The sequence below is a fragment of the Choloepus didactylus genome, chromosome X (assembly GCF_015220235.1).
Source record: "Choloepus didactylus isolate mChoDid1 chromosome X, mChoDid1.pri, whole genome shotgun sequence".
Classification (NCBI taxonomy): domain Eukaryota; kingdom Metazoa; phylum Chordata; class Mammalia; order Pilosa; family Megalonychidae; genus Choloepus; species Choloepus didactylus.
Window position 1 is genome coordinate 38,779,911 of NC_051334.1, and position 17,412 is coordinate 38,797,322.

Genomic DNA, 17,412 nt, shown 5'->3' on the forward strand with positions numbered 1-17,412 from the left:
GCAACTGTCATGGCAGAGGAGGCGTCCCAGAGGAGGCCAGGAAAGACAGGGGGACGCAGATATCCTTGATACAGCTGGGGGGTGGGTGTCAGGGAAATCAGGACTGCCCAAGGAGATGAAAGGGGCAGATGCTATGATCCCCCCACCTCCTCCTTCGTGGTTCTTGCTGAGTGTGTTAAGAGCCCTGACTTCTGCCTCTCAGGTGAAGCCAGACACTTAGAGGCAGTTTGCAGATGGTGTGGCATTTATAGCCCAAACCAGCCTGGCTTGAGCATGGAACGCTGCCCCAGCTGGAAGACCCTGTGTCTGTGGCTGGGACCCTCCTAGAGACGGAGGCCTAAGTCCCTGCCCCACCAGCATCCATGAGGAGTTTAACTCTTGGCTCAGCACATAGCCTCGAATGTACACCTGTAGGTTTGCAGACATCTCCACTCTTCACTCAGATGTGCAAAGGAATTTTCTAAAGCAGACCCGAACTTTCTCATGAGTTCTACCTGCCTCTTGCAGACACAAGGATGTGCACACACATACACACACATGTGCACATACACACAAGGAAGTGGGCTCTTTCTGATCTGTTTAGACCGGTCTACTCCAATAATTTAAACAATCTCTCTAGAAACTCAGCTTCTTTTGCTTTAAATAGTCACTCTTTGCATTTTGTTCTCCTTCCCTCGATCTTCTCCAAGATGGCACCTGAGTATGGGTTGGGCGCCCTGCATGTCACCATGGCAATAGAGGTTCACAATGCTGGCAAGCACCAATGTCTACTGTTCATGAACTTGTGCTGTCCTTTCCCAGGGCCTTGAGGTCCTCCCTGCTGATTCAGCCTCTCCTCAACCCAGGCAGCTACTGAAGACCCCTGAGGTATGGCCATGACCCCTATTTAGTCTCCCCTCTAGGTAGCCCAATCAGTTCCCTTGGCTCTAGGATCCTTTTTACTCCATGGTGGTAACTCCTTCTGGTGAGTTCTCCAGCCAGTTTCTTGCCAACATCTTTGTTCTCCCAAGGGCCCATAGACATTTGGGGGATCTCTTGCAAGCCAAATGGGAGTCCAGGCTATCTCAGGAACACTAACGCAGGCTTGCTCTCTGCCTGACCAGCAGCTGCCCTAGGTTATCGCAGGCGCTCCCTGCTGGGCAGGCTCCTCCTGGAGTCCCAAACAGAGAGCAAGGCGACTGTGCTTCCACCTCTAGTGCTTCCTTTCACCCTCATCTGACAACTCCCCACTCTGAAGCTTTGGCACAGAGAGGGCCAGGAGGAGCAAGCTTTTCCTGCCTAATTGGGACAGTCCCTGTTCCAGTTTGCTAATGCTGCCAGAAATGCAAAATACCAGAAATGGATTGGCTTTTACAAAGGGGACTTATTTGGTTACACAGTTACAGTCTTAAGGCCATAAAGTGTCCAAAGTAAGGCATCATCAATAGGGTACCTTCACTTGAGAAAGGCCATTGTCATCTGGAAAACCTCTGTTAGCTGGGAAGGCACGTGGCTGGCATCTGCTTGCTCCCAGGTTATGTTTCAAAATGGCATTCTCCAAAATGTCAGGGTCAGCTTTCAATGGCCATCTTCAAAATGTCTCTCTAAGCTGCAGCAGCGAGCTCCTTCCGTCTGAGCTTTTATAGGGCTCTGGTAAACTAATCAAGACCCAGGCTGAATGGGCAGGGCCACACCTCCATGGAAATAATCTAATCAAAGATATTACCCACAGTTCCATGGGTCACATCTCCATGGAAACAAACTAATCCAAAGATTCCAACCTAATCAACACTAATACATCTGCCCCCACAAGATTGCATTAAAGCGCATGGCATTTTGGGAGACATAATACATCCAAAACAACACATCTCCCATGTCATATTCTCTGTCTTCCTGACCCAAGCCTTTTTGTGGGATAGTTTTTTTATCCTTCTTTTTTTATTAGAGATGTTGTGGGTTTATGGAACAATCATGCATAAAATATAGGATTCCCCTATGCCACCCCATGGATCAGTCTTAATGGCAAAACAATGGGCCAGGAAAGAAATGTCTTCCCATCTTAGTTTGGGTTCTCCTGAAAGCAGAAAATGACACAAGGTTTTGAGTGCAGGCAGTTTATTTGGGAGGTGATCCCAAGAATCAAGAGGGTGATGCAGGGATGAAGGAGTCACCAATAGAAAGGAAGGAAACGGGCTGATTTCAAAGGGATGTGTAGAGAATGCCTTGCAGAATTGGTCACCAAAAAGACAGACAGCTGGGGCATTTATCCACCAACTGCCAGCTGCCATTGGTTGAGATTGCCCCTGGGGCTGTGAATTCCCCCATGAAGCAGACCCAGCAAGCTGCCACAGCGGTGGAGAAGGCCCCGGACAGAAAGCAGACAGACACTGTCAGGTTGAGGTGAGTCTGTCCAGTGCAGCTGTGGCTGAAATTAGAACTGGATCAAAGCAGTGTGACGAGGGTCACCAGAGGAGTCCAATAAACATTCCCAAAAGGAATTGAAAGAAGGGATTTATTTTTTAAGAGCACATTGCTCATTACAGTAGCATTGAAGATCTTCTAGTCCAAGCCCCTTGTTTTAAAGGAGGAAAATTAAGGCCCAGGAAGTTATGGTTTTGCCAAGGCTAAAATGGGTTGGCCCCACTGAGCTAAAACAAGAACTTGAGTGCCAGAGACTCACCTTGATCCATTCAGCCAATGATTGTGTATTTTTGCTTTTTTTTACTACCTATGGAGTTCACTGCATGGTGAAGTATATGGCATAGTTCCTGTTTGTGCTGGTTTGAAACTGTTATGTACCCCATAAAAGACTATGTTCTTTTAATCCAATCTTGTGGAGGCAGACCTATTGTGGGTGGGACCTTTTGATTAGGTTATTTCAATTGAGATGTGACCCACCCAAATCAACGTGGGTCTTAATCATCTTTACTGGTGTCCTCTATGAGAAGATAAAAGGCAGAGACATTTTGAAGGAAGCTCAGAGTTTCTTAGACAGAAACACCCTGGGAAAAACAAGCAGAGAAGCTGAAAGAGACATTTTGAAGAGAAGCTAAGATATGTAATTCAGAATTTGCCCCCGGGAGAAGCACAGAAACTCAGAGAAGCTAAGAGAGACAAGAAGCCCAGAGACATTTTGGAGAAAGCCATTTTGAAACTAGAACCCAGGAGAAGAAGGACCAGCAGACATCGCCATGTGTCTCCCCATGTGACAGAAGAACCCAGATGCCATTGGCCTTTCCTCAGAGAAGGTATCTATCTCTTGATGCCTTGATTTGGACATTTTCATGGCCTTAGAACTGTAAATATGCAACTTAATATATCTCCATTGTTCAAAGCCAATCCATTTCTGGTATTTTGCACTTTGGAAGCTTTAGCAAACCGGAACACTGTCCTTAAGGAATTTTCACTCTGGATGTTGAGAGAAGTTTGGTCTTTTACTCATGATACATACTGGCTAGAAAGATTTGCAAGTACTAGCAAAATATAGGTGCTAGAAAGGCTTAAATGCCCTATTTAATCAGATGGTGCTCCAGAAATATAAGGAAGAAACAAAAAGGCAAGCATTAAGTATTCATCTGAACTAGGAAGGTGGGGTAGGAAGCCTGGAAGATACCTCCCAATGACCCCAGCCTCCTGGTATTTGTGCCCTTATGGAACCCTCTCCTCCTTGAGTGTGGGCTGGACTTGGTGACTCACTTCTAATGGACAGACTTCCAAGATTAAGTTATAAAAAGACTATAGCTTCTGTCCTAGGTGCTGTCGCTCACTTGCTCTGTGTTGCTTGCTCTGGGGGAAGCCAGCTGCCGGGTCATGAGGCAGCCCTGTGGGAAAGGCCCATGTGAGCCAGCCTGGGAGCAGAGCCTCCCCAGTTGAGCCTTGGTGTGAGTGTGACTGCAGCCCCAGCCAACACCTTGATTGCAGCCTCGAGAGAGATGCTGAGCCAGAGAACCCAGCTAAGCTGCACCCAGATCCCTGATCCTCAGAGACTGTAAGATAATACCTGGTTTGGGTGTTTAGCTGCTAAGTTTTGGAGAAATATTTTTACACAGCAATAGATAGCTGATACAGAAGGCATTGCTTTAGGTGTTGACAAAGAAAGAAGTAATGTGTGAACTTAAGAGCAAGCAACAGAAATCTATGCACACTCTCTTAAGCAGAAAGGAGCATGTATTTTAAGGATATGTGGTTGTCTCCCAAAACTCAAGACTCGTGAGGACTGGAATCAGAATTTATAATCCCTTGGGAACCTGGTAGTGAGTCACTTTCTTCCTGACTCTATCTGCGAGGACATAAAGTCTCCTGAGATGGCCCTTCTCCCTCAGTGACTGGAATTTTCTGTTTCTCCAGGTGCATGGGAAAAATCAGGCACCCAGGGAGCCTTATATGCCCACTTCAACTAGGCCCAAGAGATACTTGAGATGCTGTGATCAAATTCTTGATTTCTGGAAGGGAATGTATCAATTGACACAACTTGAGTCAGCTGTTTGGTTTTGGTGCCCCCACAGAGGCTAGCAAATCGGGTTATAAGGTGCCTAGTCGGAAGGGACTTTGAAAAGAACACATGAGGAGTGCAGGCAAAGCAACTAACAAGTTGCTTGATTGAAATGCCCTTAAGGAACTTGCAATTTATTTGGCTGGTTAGTGAAGAAAGCAATCAGGACCATGACATATTTTATTGGCACATTCTTAACTGGAGAGCTGGGAGTCTAATAATGAGAATTTGTAGGGAGGTCATCTAGCTGGGTGGCTTCTTGAGAGTCACTACTCTTTACTTGGTTTCCGTTTCTTTGTCTATATGAGCAAGGTGACCTTAGATGAACCCTAATGATCCTCCCATCTTCGAGATTCTGGACTCTAAGGAAAAGAGAATGCAGAGGTGGCATCTCCAGATGTCCTTATGGAATTGTGGTACTTGGCATTGCATAGCCTGATGGCTTAGGTCTACAGCATGCTCTGGAGGTACTCAGCACAGGGAAAAGGGTAGGGTAAGGGCACCTAGTCAACACTGGGATAGCCTTTAGAACAACCAAACCACCAAGCTCCATCTTTTAGACCAAAAACACATATTTGGGGGTGAAGATGCAGTTACACAGAACAACAGAAGCAGCTCAGTGGCCTTAAGCCCTTGTATAGTCAATGGCTTCCTGGAGAAATTAAAAAGCAGAGCATTTTAAAAATAGAAAACTAATTTTACCTCCAAAGCTGTGCCATCTATCTTGCAGAAGGGAGTTGGGATGACCGGAGTTGATTTTCAAATGACAGGCTGGGGCACACTCACATGCAGTGTTGGTCTTGTGCACTGGCCCTCCCACTTCCCCTTTACACACACACACACACACACACACACACACACACGTGTTCTCCTGAGTCTTGATTTCAATACTTCCTGTCAAGGCTTTATCCTAGCCACTCAGAGCTCAGCCTGCTATTGATGTCAACAAATCTGGAGAGCCAAACCCATCAGCCTCTGCCACGGGCCTTGGGCCAATTTGCATGTCACTTCCAGTGCTGCTGGATATTTGGGATTTTGTTTGCTTCATCTCAGTGTAGGAACGCCCTCCTACCCTTTGCAATCCCATGAGCTCAAAGGAGAAATGGATGAAAATAATCACCTCTCTTCAATTGAAGCCTGAAACAGAAGAAGGTGTGACTGAGGTCTGGAATCTGACAAGGGGGTGCCTTTCTAGGAAACAGGGCTTGCATGAGGGACACCAATATAATGTGGCAAACACGTTCCTCCCCTCCCCTCCCCTTGTTTTTCTGCTCCTCTCATAAAGTACAGCATGGAGCATGCTAAGGGGCTGAGAACTGGCAACATCTTTGTGATAGTGGAAGCCACCTCCTCACTAGTGAGGATGTAATAGTCAATGCCTGTCAGATGCTTTGAAATGAAATGGCTCCTGCACCCAAATACTCAATGTGATTATAGCCCTAGGTCTGGTACCACAGGAGACAAATGTAGTTCCTGGCTGACATCACAACTGTCAAAGTGGGCCTTTTTTGTATGTGGGAGCTGTGATTGTGGCTTCTTCCTAATCAAAGGATGACATATGGGAGAGGGGAAATGACACCAGGGCCTTGTGCACTGGTGAGGGATGGGATAGGAGGAGGGCATAGAGAGAGACATGGGGGGAAGATTGTGAGAGAAAGGAGGTGCAGGTGGAGTAAGAGAAAAAAAATTCCAATTATTATCAGGATCAGGGAGTTGTGGCCTACTCTTATATTTTCGTGACACCTGCTGAAAACAAATGTAGTTTTGGAAAACATAAGGTTTCCACTAAAACAAGGAGACCTGCTTTTCAAACTTAAGTATCAAGGATTGTTCTACTTGGCTTTGCTTGATCTGTTTGCTTATTTGTTGAGTGAGTTGCTTGGTTGGCTGCATTTTGTTATTTTAGTTTAAAATCCAGCAAAACATGACTCTTTTGTATTGTTTGCCAAGGTGGCCTTTTCTTTTTTGCTTTTAAATGTGCCTCATCTCCTGCCCCAGTTGTGGGAAGACACAGGCCTTCCCTCATGTTAAATGGCAGGTCCTGTTTGCCTGGCCCCTCTTGGATTCTGTTCCTCTCTTCATCTGGCTTGGACAGAGCTGTGCCCAGGTCATTCCAGCTGCCCTCGGGTTGCCAGCAGAAGCTTGCTCTTACCCGACAGTCATGCTGAGCTGGATTCCCTTCTTTATCTGTAGGAAAGAGGACACAAGGCAACTCAGAGAAAAGATAATGAGGAATGACACAGAGGGTTCCTGTCAGGGAAAATCTGACAGAAGATGTGAGTAATGCTGAGTCTGGGAGTTCTCCACCGTGAAGGCTGTCAATACTCAGGCTGGTGGATGCTCACCCAGAATGCTCTGCAGGATGCTGAGCATTTGCTTGCCCTTCCTTCCTTTCTGTGCCAGTTTGGATGTATTATGTCCCCCAGAACGGCATGTTCTTTGATGCAGTCTTGTGCAGGCAGACATATTAGTGTTGATTAGGTTGGAATCCTTTGATTGAGTGATTCCATGGAGGTGTGACTCAATCAACTGTGAGTGAAACGTTTGATTGGATAATTTCCATGGAGGTGTTACCCCACCCATTCAGGGTGGGTGGTAATTAAATCACTGGAGTCATATAAAAGAATTCACAAACAGAAGGACCTCAGAGCAGCTAAGAGTGACATTTTGGAGAGCAAATGAGAGCAGCTGCAGCTGACACAGACATTTTGAAGATGGCCGTTAAAAGCTTATGCTGACATTTTTGCCATTTTGAAACGCAACCTGGGAGCAAGCAGACACCAGCCACGTACCTTCCTAGCTAAGAGAGGTTTTCCAGATGCCATTGGCCATCCTTCAGTGAAGGTACCCTATTGTTGATGCCTTGCCTTGGACACTTAATGGCCTTAAGACTGTAACTTTGTAACCAAATAAACCCCCTTTATAAAAGCCAATCCATTTCTGATATTTTGCATTCTTGCAGCATTAGCAAACTGGAACCCTCTCTCTCTCTCTGTATTCTCCTTTATTTTATTATATGTTCAGCCATTCCTTCTGCATTCATTAATTATAATATTTATTCATTTTGCCTTTGTTATATATCTATTCTTCCAACAAACATGTATTAAGTATCTTGTATTTGCTGGGTACTATTCTTGATCCTGCATTTACAATTATAAATATGACAAGGATTCTGACTTAAAGAATCAAACACATACCCAAATAACCATAATGTAGGTTAAACATAACACTTGTCCTAATATAGGGGTACCAACAAAGTTCTCTGGGTACTCAGAGGAGAAGGGTTAGATCAAGCTGGAGGGTCCTCAAACTTCTGTAGAGGAGGTAGAATTCGAATTAAGCCTGGCGGGATGGAAGGGATTTTCCCACATGGAGATAGGAGGCTGACAAGAAATACAATTGGCAGCAGGTCCAGCTCAAGGAAAGGCACAGAGGCAAGAAGTTGGATAAACGGCAGGACTGGTAAGCCATGCAGGATGACTGGAGCACTGAGCAGAACAAGTGGGAGACAGGAGATGACACTGAAGGCTAGGGAGAGCCCCAGGAGGCTGCACCCCTTTCCTCACCAATGCGGCCCATAGTATCTAGTATTAAGGGTGCACTTTCCAGATGGGCAGAAGTGTTTCCAGAGTTTAAACATGGTCGCTTGAGAGAAGCAAGAGGGAAGACGGTGTGGACGGTGGGTGGGCCTCCTGGAGTCGTTTCCCATTGGCAGTTCAGCCTAGTTGAGCTGATCACATTTGCTAATTTTTATCAAAGTATCATCCTAGCCCAAGCTTGCATGGCAAAATGATTAAGAGCAGTGGGTCTGGATTTTGGATTTCACAGATCAATACAATTTTTTTTTAATCAGAGGGACTGCCATAATAATGTCAACTTTTAATTTTGGCAAGAAAGAATATACTCAGAATTTGCCCATTTATCAACACCTGCGGCAAAGACTGCTAATTGCCTACCAAATATCCATTCTCCCCTTCTTCCTGACAGATTCCTCTTTTATTTGAGGTGGCAATATGGCCAAATCAAAACCCCATTTTCCAGCTCTATTGGTTACCTGGCAGAGCACCTGAGAAAGCTCTAAAAGGGGACTGATTTTGGTGGCATGTGTCTTGCTCCCCTCCCCTCTTGTTCCTTCTTCCAATTCCAAACTGCCACCTTTGTGGAACCACGATGTCCCAGCATCATGCTGATTATGGGGCTCACTCTGAGAGGCTTGAAACTTTCTCCAGTAAGCAAAGAGAGCTGAGAGTTCTCCAAAGCTCTCTGTTTCCATCCCCCTCCATTGCTGCCCTCCCCGTATTTGGCCCTTGCGGGGATGTGAGCTGAGCGACCTCTGGTCATTCTCTCTCTAAGACTCCTCTTTCCATCACCACGTGAGCCTTCGTTTGCTCCCCCCCATCTGGTGCCAACTGTATTTGAATCGCGCCCTTCTCATTTCATGGTGGCACTATGCCCTCTGCGCTTTGTATCAGTTAATGGTCAGCCAGGAAAGCCTAAGCCACTCTAGGTGTTTCAAAACAGAAGGGCCCCCTTCTCCCCAGTGGTTAGTGCTGACAGTGTGGAGTGTGTGTTCTGGGCTCGGAATACACACTTATTATTTTAAAAAATCCAAGAAAATCTTTTAAAAATCTTTTAAAATATCCAAAATTTTTTACCAAAAAAATCCACGTCTCCCCCACCAGAGACTTTAATGTTTTCCTTCCTCTTTTTATAAAGTAACCCAGTGAAGCAGCCAAGACCTGCCCGCCCGCCCGCGTCTTTGCAGCAGCTCCAAGAAGGAATCAAGGGCCCGAGGCCTTCCCGCTGCCCGGACCCGACACCGAGACCGCCACCCCCGCTCCGCAGCTAGCAGCCAGGGACAGGGGATCCGCCCCGTTCTGAGGCCGAGTGGTTTGCGATTCCGGCTGATGTTTGTCCCTCTGCGCTTGCCGCCCCCACCCCACCCCACCCCACCCCCGCCCCCAGGCTCCGGCCCCGCCCCCAGCCCGCGCTCTCCTCTCGCGGGAAGGTCGGGCCTGTGGCCCTGTGGGCCGCCTTGCCAAGATGGACCCCATTGCCCCTAAGCTACCCTACCGCCTCGCTCTACGTGGGGGACCTACACCCCGACATGACCTAGGCGATGATCTACGAGTTCAGCTCGGCCGGGCCCATCCTCTTTATTCAGGTCTGCAGGGACATGATCACGTGAGCTCCTTGAGCCACACGGATGTGAACTTCCAGCAGCTGGCGGACACGGAGCGTGCATAGACACCGTGAATTTTGATGTTATAAAGGGCAAGCCAATACCCATCTTGTGGTCTCAGCGTGATCCATCGCTTCACAGAAGTGGAGTGAGCAGCATATTCATGAAATATTTGGACAGATCTGTTGATAATAAAGAACTATAGGATACGTTTTCTGCTTTGGTAACATCCTTTCATGTAAGGTGATTTGTGATGAAAATGGTTCCAAGAGCTATGGATTTGTACATTTTGAGACACAGGAAGCAGCTGAAAAAGCTATTGAGAAAATGAATGGGATGCTTCTAAATTATCTCAGAGTATCTGTTGGACGATTTAAGTCTTGTAAAGAATGAAAAGCCGAACTTGGAGCTAGGGGAAAAGAGTTCACCAATGTTTACATCAAGAATTTTGGAGAAGACATGGATGATGAGTGCTTTAAAGATCTCTTTAGGAAGTTTGGACCTGATGAAAGTGGAAAATCCAAAGGTTTTGGATTTGTGAGCTTGGAAAGGCATGAAGTTGCACAGAAATCTGTGAATGAGTTGGATGGAAAACAAGCTTAGTTTGGTTGAGCTCAGAAAAAAGAGGAATGACAGATGAAACTTCAGCACAAAATGAACAGATGAAGCAAGATAGGATCACCCGATACCAGGGTGTTAACCTTTACGTGAAAAATCTTGATGATGAACATCTTTGGAAAGAGTTTTCTTCATTTGGTACAATCACTAGTGCAAAGGTTATGATGGAGGGTGGTGGCAGCAAAGGGTTTGGTTTTGTAGGTTTCTCCTCCCCAGAAGTAGCCACTAAAGCAGTTGCCAGAATGAATGGTAGAATTGTGGCGACCAAGCCATTGTCTGTAGCTTTAGCTCAGTGCAAAGAAGAACGCCAGGCTCACCTCACTAACCAGTATATGCAGAGAATGGTAAGTGTAAGAGCTGTGCTGAACCCTGTAATCAACCCCTACCAGCCAGCACTTCCTTCAGATTACTTCACGGCAGCTATCCCACAGACTCAGAACCATGCTGCATACTATCCTCCTAGCCAAACTGCTCAACTTAGACCAAGTCCTCGCTGGACTGCTCAGGGTGCCTGACCTCATCCGTTCCAAAATGCACCCAGTGCTATCCACCCAGCCCCTCCTAGACCACCGTTTAGTACTATGCAACCAGCTTCTTCACAGATTCCACAAGTCATGTCAACAAAACGTGTTGCTGATACATCAACACAGACAGTGGGTCCATGTCCTACAGCTGTTGGTGCTGCAGCTACTACTGCTGTCTGCACCGTTCCATGGTATAAATATGCTCTGTGAGTCCGCAGTCCTCAACATCTCAGTGCACAGCCACAAGTTAATTTACCACGCAGCAGCCTGCTATTCATGTACAAGGTCAGGAACCTTTGACTGTTTTCATGTTAGCATCTGCCCCTCCTCAAGAACAAAAGCAGAGGTGGGGTGAATGGCTCTTTCCCCTTATTCAAGCCATGCACCCTATGCTTGCTGGAAAAATCACTGACATAATTCAGAACTTCTTCATACGCTTGAGTCTCCAGAGTCTCTCCATTCTAAGGTTGATGAAGGTGTAGCTGTACTACAAAGCCCACCAAGCTAAAGAGGCTGCCCAGAAAGCAGTTAGCACTGTCACTGGTGTTCCAACTGTTTAAAATTGGTCAGGGACTACGAAAAGAAACTCATGCTTCACTGATGAAAAATATTTAAACATCAAAAACTTAAATATTGTGGAAAAAAACATTGCAAAATATAAAATAAAAAAAGGAGAGGAAACTTTGAACCTTATGTACCCAGCAAATGCCAGGTCTAGCAAACATAATGCTAGTCCTAGATTACTTATTGATTTAAAAACAACAAAATACCAAAAAATACAAATAAAATATAAAAACAAATTAATGTTTTATAGACACTGGGAAAAAGAATTTTCAGCAAAGTACAAAAATTTAAAGCATTTCTTTCTTTAATTCTGTAATTCTTTACTGTGGAATAGCTCAGAATGTCATTTCTGTTTTTAGATAACAGAATTGATGACTGAGTGAGGAAACATAATCGGGATTATAAAATTCTTCCTTTAATAAAAATTCCTTAAGCCATGAAAAAAAACAACAGAGGGAATTTAATACATGGAATTGATTATGAAAGTATTGGATGGGCAGGGGGATCTGAAAGGGGAAGATGAAATGTGGTGGGTGCCATGATGTGCCACCCAGATCCCCCTTTGAGGAAGGACTTGTCTCAGCTCCTGAGAATGTTGCCTTGCAAACAGCCTCCAGCTGTCAGCCCTTCAGTGTTTGTCTCAGCTGCAGAAAGTACCCAAGGTCACACCTTCCTAGAATGGTCCACATCCAATGACTGATGGCAGTGGGAGTAAAAAATCTGGCCAGTTTGGCCCACTGCAGGACAACTCTGATGGGGCCTGTATACTCCGGATCTCCCTGTGGGGTTGGCCAAGGTTCTGTCAGACCCACATCACAGTTAGACTTCTTCCTCTACCCAGTCTTGTTTCCTCCTGCTCCCTTCCACAGATGTTGAGTCTTAATAAGCATCCTCCATGCCAAATTCCCTCTCAGCATCTGCTTGCAGAAAAGCCGACCTGCGACAGGAGGTAACCAGAGATTAGAAACTAACTGCAGGAAGTCACAGACTCCCCTAGGCTGCAGGAATAGAGGACAGGAGGCATGTCACCAGAGCCCAGGGGCCCACTCACCACCGGCGTGGCTGGAGCATTTGCTGGAACAGAGCCCTTGCTGAAAATGCAGAAGCCCCTTTGGAATAACTAAAGTCACTCAAGCCTGGAGCTACCCACACTGAAAAAGATGCCACCAGAAATAAAAGAAAAGAAAAGAAAAGAAAAATGTCTTCTATCTTCTCATCTTCCCAGTCACCCACCACTTCTTCCCATTAAAAGGACCTGCCTAGAAGCCAGCTGGCAAAGGAGTCTGGGAAACATTTTTTTTTTACGGGGTTACAACCCTGAAACAGAGCAGAACACATAAGGGCAAGAAGGGAACTGAGAGAAGGCAAATGACTGCTAATAAGCCCCAGCCTCAAGTCCTCGTCTTATGGCAGAAGGGCTGAAGGGCGAAGCATGGGTTTTTAGATGAGGCCCCAGGCCTGGCTGACACCTTGACTGCAGCTTCATGAAAGACTCTGAAGCTGAGGACCCAGGGAAGATGTGTTGGGATTCCTGACCCACAGACAATGAGACAACATGTGTCGTTTTAAGCCCCTAAGTTTGTGGCAATTCGTTATGCAGCTATCAATGACTAATACAGTAGGTGATTAACCATGTGGGGTGAAGGAAGCCCAGGAAAGCATCTTAGAGAAAGTTGGGAACCAAGAATAATGCAAAGAGAGAAATAAAATTGCAAGTAGAGAGAACAAGTGCCAGTACTTGGAAGTATGAAAATGCATAGCTTGTTCCAGGATCTGTAAGCAGTTTCATATTGCTAGATTGCAAAATGTTGGGGTGCATGGCAAGAGATGAGGCCAAGAAGGTAAGAAAGCCAGATCAGTGGTTCTCGACCTTGGCTGTGCATTAGAATCAATTGGTGAGTTTTAACAATACTGATGCCTGGGTCTCACCTCCAGAGATTCTGTTGTAAAAAGTGAGGGTTGCTGCATTGACATGGGGTTTTCTAAAAACTCTCCAGGTGGCAAGGGAGATAATAAGGTGAAGCGAGTGAGGTACTTGCTTTGGGTACAAAATTTAAGGGGGTGCCCAAAATCTCAGTAATCAAGATAAATAATATTTTAATACAATATTTAAAAATAATGCAAAAATTCCACAATGAACAAAAATAAAAATTTTAAATAAAGGCACAACTCACAGGTGGTTCTAACATGCAACCAGGGTCGAGAACCCACTGCTCTAGACCTTGAAGGAGCTCCTGTGCCTTCCTGTGAATCTTGGACTTTGTACTGGGTAAAGCAACTGGGTGTCAGCATCCAGCAGCAGGGAGACATGGTCAGGCTTATGTTATTTGGTAAGTTCCTTTGACTCCTGAGTGGTAAGTAGGCAGAGAATGGGGCCGGGGGGGGGGGTCGGTGTGGTGCTGGTGGTGGTGGGTTTATGAGATAAGAGACCAGCTGGGAAGATACCACATAAATCCTACTGAGAAATGATGTGGCGGAAACTAAAATCAATAGTAGCAAGGAGTGAGAGGAGAGGAGATGTGCTGGAACTGGCTGAACCCACTTCCAAGAACGAACTGTGCACATCCATTCCCAAAGCCACGTTCAGTGGCATCATGTTGGTGATATTGGTAGCTTGAAATCGGTTGTGGTGGAGGCATTTACACCACAAAAATTGGCAAACACTACAAACAGTACAAATCAGCACTTTTTTTTTTTTTTTTTGGTAGAGCCAGTTGTTAAACATTTACCTGTACACCCCTGGACTGAGAAGCATGTTTAGTAAGACTATAGAGGGGCAGCTGCAGAGAGGGAAGGACTAAAAATGACCCAGGGGGTGACTGTATGGAGCCAGCAACCAAATTATGAACTCTAAGAGGAGGAAACTGGCCCCAGGGTAATCGTTGGTTGTAAAGAGCAGTATGCAGGGAGGCATCTGAGGTCAACCTTAGTCTTATATGCTCAGCAGCTGAAAGGAATATTCTGCAGTGCCTTTTAATATAGTACAAAGCAGCTCTAAATAGCCCCAAGCCCTACAAGGTTTAGGGTGGGCCAAGAGGACACTGAGAGGCAAGCTGACTGGGAAAGCAAGCTGAAAGAACTCAAGCATCCTCTTTTCCATCCCTCGGTCTGTGATCTTTAGGAACCAATGTCTGGGAAGGAACCATGAACGTCTTTAATACAGGGCCAGTGTTGACTCAGACACTGTAGAAGCATTTGCAGGGTTAATGTTCTCTGGTTATCTGAGAATTAGACTGGGAGTGTTGATTTTAGGGTTCTGATCTGCCATTACTTTGTTAGCTAGCCTAGTACAATTGTTTAAACCTCTTAGTGCCTCAGTTTCTTTATCTGGAAGATGTCATATGTGCCCTTCCCACTTTATGATATGATTATGAGGAGAAAATGAAATAGCTCTTAAGATTCCTCTAAAAATTTACAGGAACTCTTCAAGTGCAATATATGATCACGCAGTTATGAAAATCATTATGCCATTATGAAAATCATCTGATAATTGTCGAAAACCTGGATGGACCCCTGTGAAGTCATTGAGTCCACACTCCTACCTCTAGGAGGATTTGGAAAGCTGGTCAAGTTTAAATTGTATGAATGGTATCTTAGTTTGCTGGGGCTTTCGTAACAAAGTACCACCATCTGGATGGCTTAAAATAGTGGCAATTTATTGTCTCACAGTTTTGGAGGTCAGAAGTCTAAAATCAAGGTGTCAGCAAGGCTATGCTTCCTCTGAAGTCTGTAGGGTCCTGGTGGTGGCTTGCTAGCAATGCATAGCATAACTCAATCTCTGCCTCCATCACATGTCTTTCTTCTCTCTGTCTGTCTCTACTGACTGTGTCCAAATTTCCTCTCTTTATAAAGACACCCATCATCTTGGATTAGGATCCACCCTAATCCAGTTTGGCCTCATCTTAACTAATAACATCTCCAAATATCCTATATCCAAATAGGGTCACATTCATGGGAGTGGGGGTTAGAACTTGAAGTTATCTTTTTGGAGGACACAATTCAATACATCTCAGATGGCAACTCACTAAAATTTTGGTGTATTTTTCACTCCCTACTTCCTTTCCTTTGGAATTTGAGAAACTAGTGCTCTGCCTCAAAGAGAGGAAATGTATTTGGTTTCATGATAAGAAATTTCAGCTTAGCTTGCCTACTTGCATTTGGGTTCAAAGTTTCTCTGGGTATATTATCATTTAAACTAGAGGGAAACAATCTTCCTCAACTAGAGCATGGGGCCATGACCTTGCCTACATGATGGGCAGCTAATCCACTTAGAACCAGTGACTCGCTTTGTATAATTTATAAGACCCCATGAAAAGACAGGCCTCCATAGATTAATATTTCAGCTGTCTTCCCTTCCATTTCATCCTCTGGATGTGGCAGCAACTATCACATGAATCATTCCTGAATTGAGTCGATATCAAACATCCAGAGCCTCATCTGCATTCCATGAAGGTCCAGCTCATTCAAGAGAAGTTCCTATAGGGGTTTCAAGTACATGGATGATTTGTCTTTGACACCTCTTACCCCAACCTGGCTGTGATCACTTAAAAGGAAAGACCTTCAAGTTCTTTGCACTCTTCTTATTTAGAGGTGGGGACCCCTCCCCTTGAATCTGGACAGGCTTGTGAGTGCTTTGACCAAGAGAGTATGGCAGAAGAATGTTATGTATGTGACTGCCGAGGCTAGGACACAAAAGACCATACAGTTTTATCTGTGTCTCTTTAAATGCATACTTTCTGGACAGTCTCTTTCCCAGAAACTAGCCGTGATGCTAAGAGAAGCCAAAGCCACAGGAGTGGCCATACGTAGGTGCTCTGGGCAACCATCCCAATGGCGCTCATCCTTTGAAACATCTCAGCCCAGGTACCAGACATATACATGAAGAAGCCTTCAGAGGATTCCAGACCCCAGCCATGGAGTCACCCAGCCATTGGAGTCTTACCACCTGTGCCTGTTTTGGATTCTTGGGGGCTGACGTATTAGTGTTGATTAAGATGGAATCTTTGGATTAGGCTGTTTCCATGGAGATGTGACCCACCCAACTGTGGGAAATACCTTTGATTAGATTATTTGCATGGAGGTGTGGCCCCACCCATTCAACGTGGGTCTTGGTTAGTTTACTGGAGCCCTATAAAAGCTCACAAACAGAAGGACCTCAGAGCAGCTGCAGCTTAGAGATACTTTCTGGAGAACACCATCTTGAAATGCAATCTAGGAGCCAGCAGATGCCAGCCACCTGCCTTCCCAGCTAACAGAGTTTTTCCAGATGCCATCGGTGTTCTTCAGTGAAGGTACCCTACTGTTGATGCCTTTGTTTGGACATTTGCATGGTCATAAGTCTGTAACTTTGTAACCAAATAACCCCCTTTATAAAAGCCAATCTTTTTCTGGTATTTTGCATAATAGCAGCATTAGCAAACCAGAACACCACCTGAGGCACATTGTGGAGCAAGGACAGACCGTCCTTGCTGTGCTCCATCTGTGTTCCTAATCCACAGAATTGAAGAGCATAATAAGAGATTGTCATTTATACCACTAAGTTTGGGGTGGTTTGTTACACAGCAATAGAGAACTGGAACACTGGCTGACTAGGATAATGTTCCTTTTCCTTCTCCAGGTCCATATGAAACAAAACAAGTAGACTGTTCTGTACCTCTGGCTAACGTACCAAAAAGCCTCTCTGTGGGAGCTCTAGATTGTTCTTCCCTGTGTATCAACTTTTTGGCAGGAAGACCAGTTCTTGGAGTTGAATTTCCTTTATGTGCCCCATGTAAACAGGTTTTTGATGATTCATTCACCAGTTTATTTATTTATCCAACAAATAGTTCATGAGCCCCAACTATAAAGCAGGTATTCTTCCAGGTTCTCAGGATGTGTTGATGAGCGAAACCCTCATGATCTCCATCTTTGTGGGGACAGAGTCCAGTGCAGAGGTCTTCATCTTTTTCATACCATGGACTCCTTTGACATCAGGTAAGGCCAGCAGACCCTTTCACAGATGAACATCTTTAAATACATTAAAAATATAAAATACATATGCTTACACAGGACTT

General features: G+C 45.2%; 1 pseudogene; it reads left to right on the plus strand.

Annotated features, from left to right (window-relative positions):
* The first annotated feature begins 2,302 nt into the window (after positions 1 to 2,302).
* LOC119522085 lies at positions 2,303 to 12,622 on the plus strand (annotated as a pseudogene).
* The last annotated feature ends 4,790 nt before the right edge of the window (positions 12,623 to 17,412 follow it).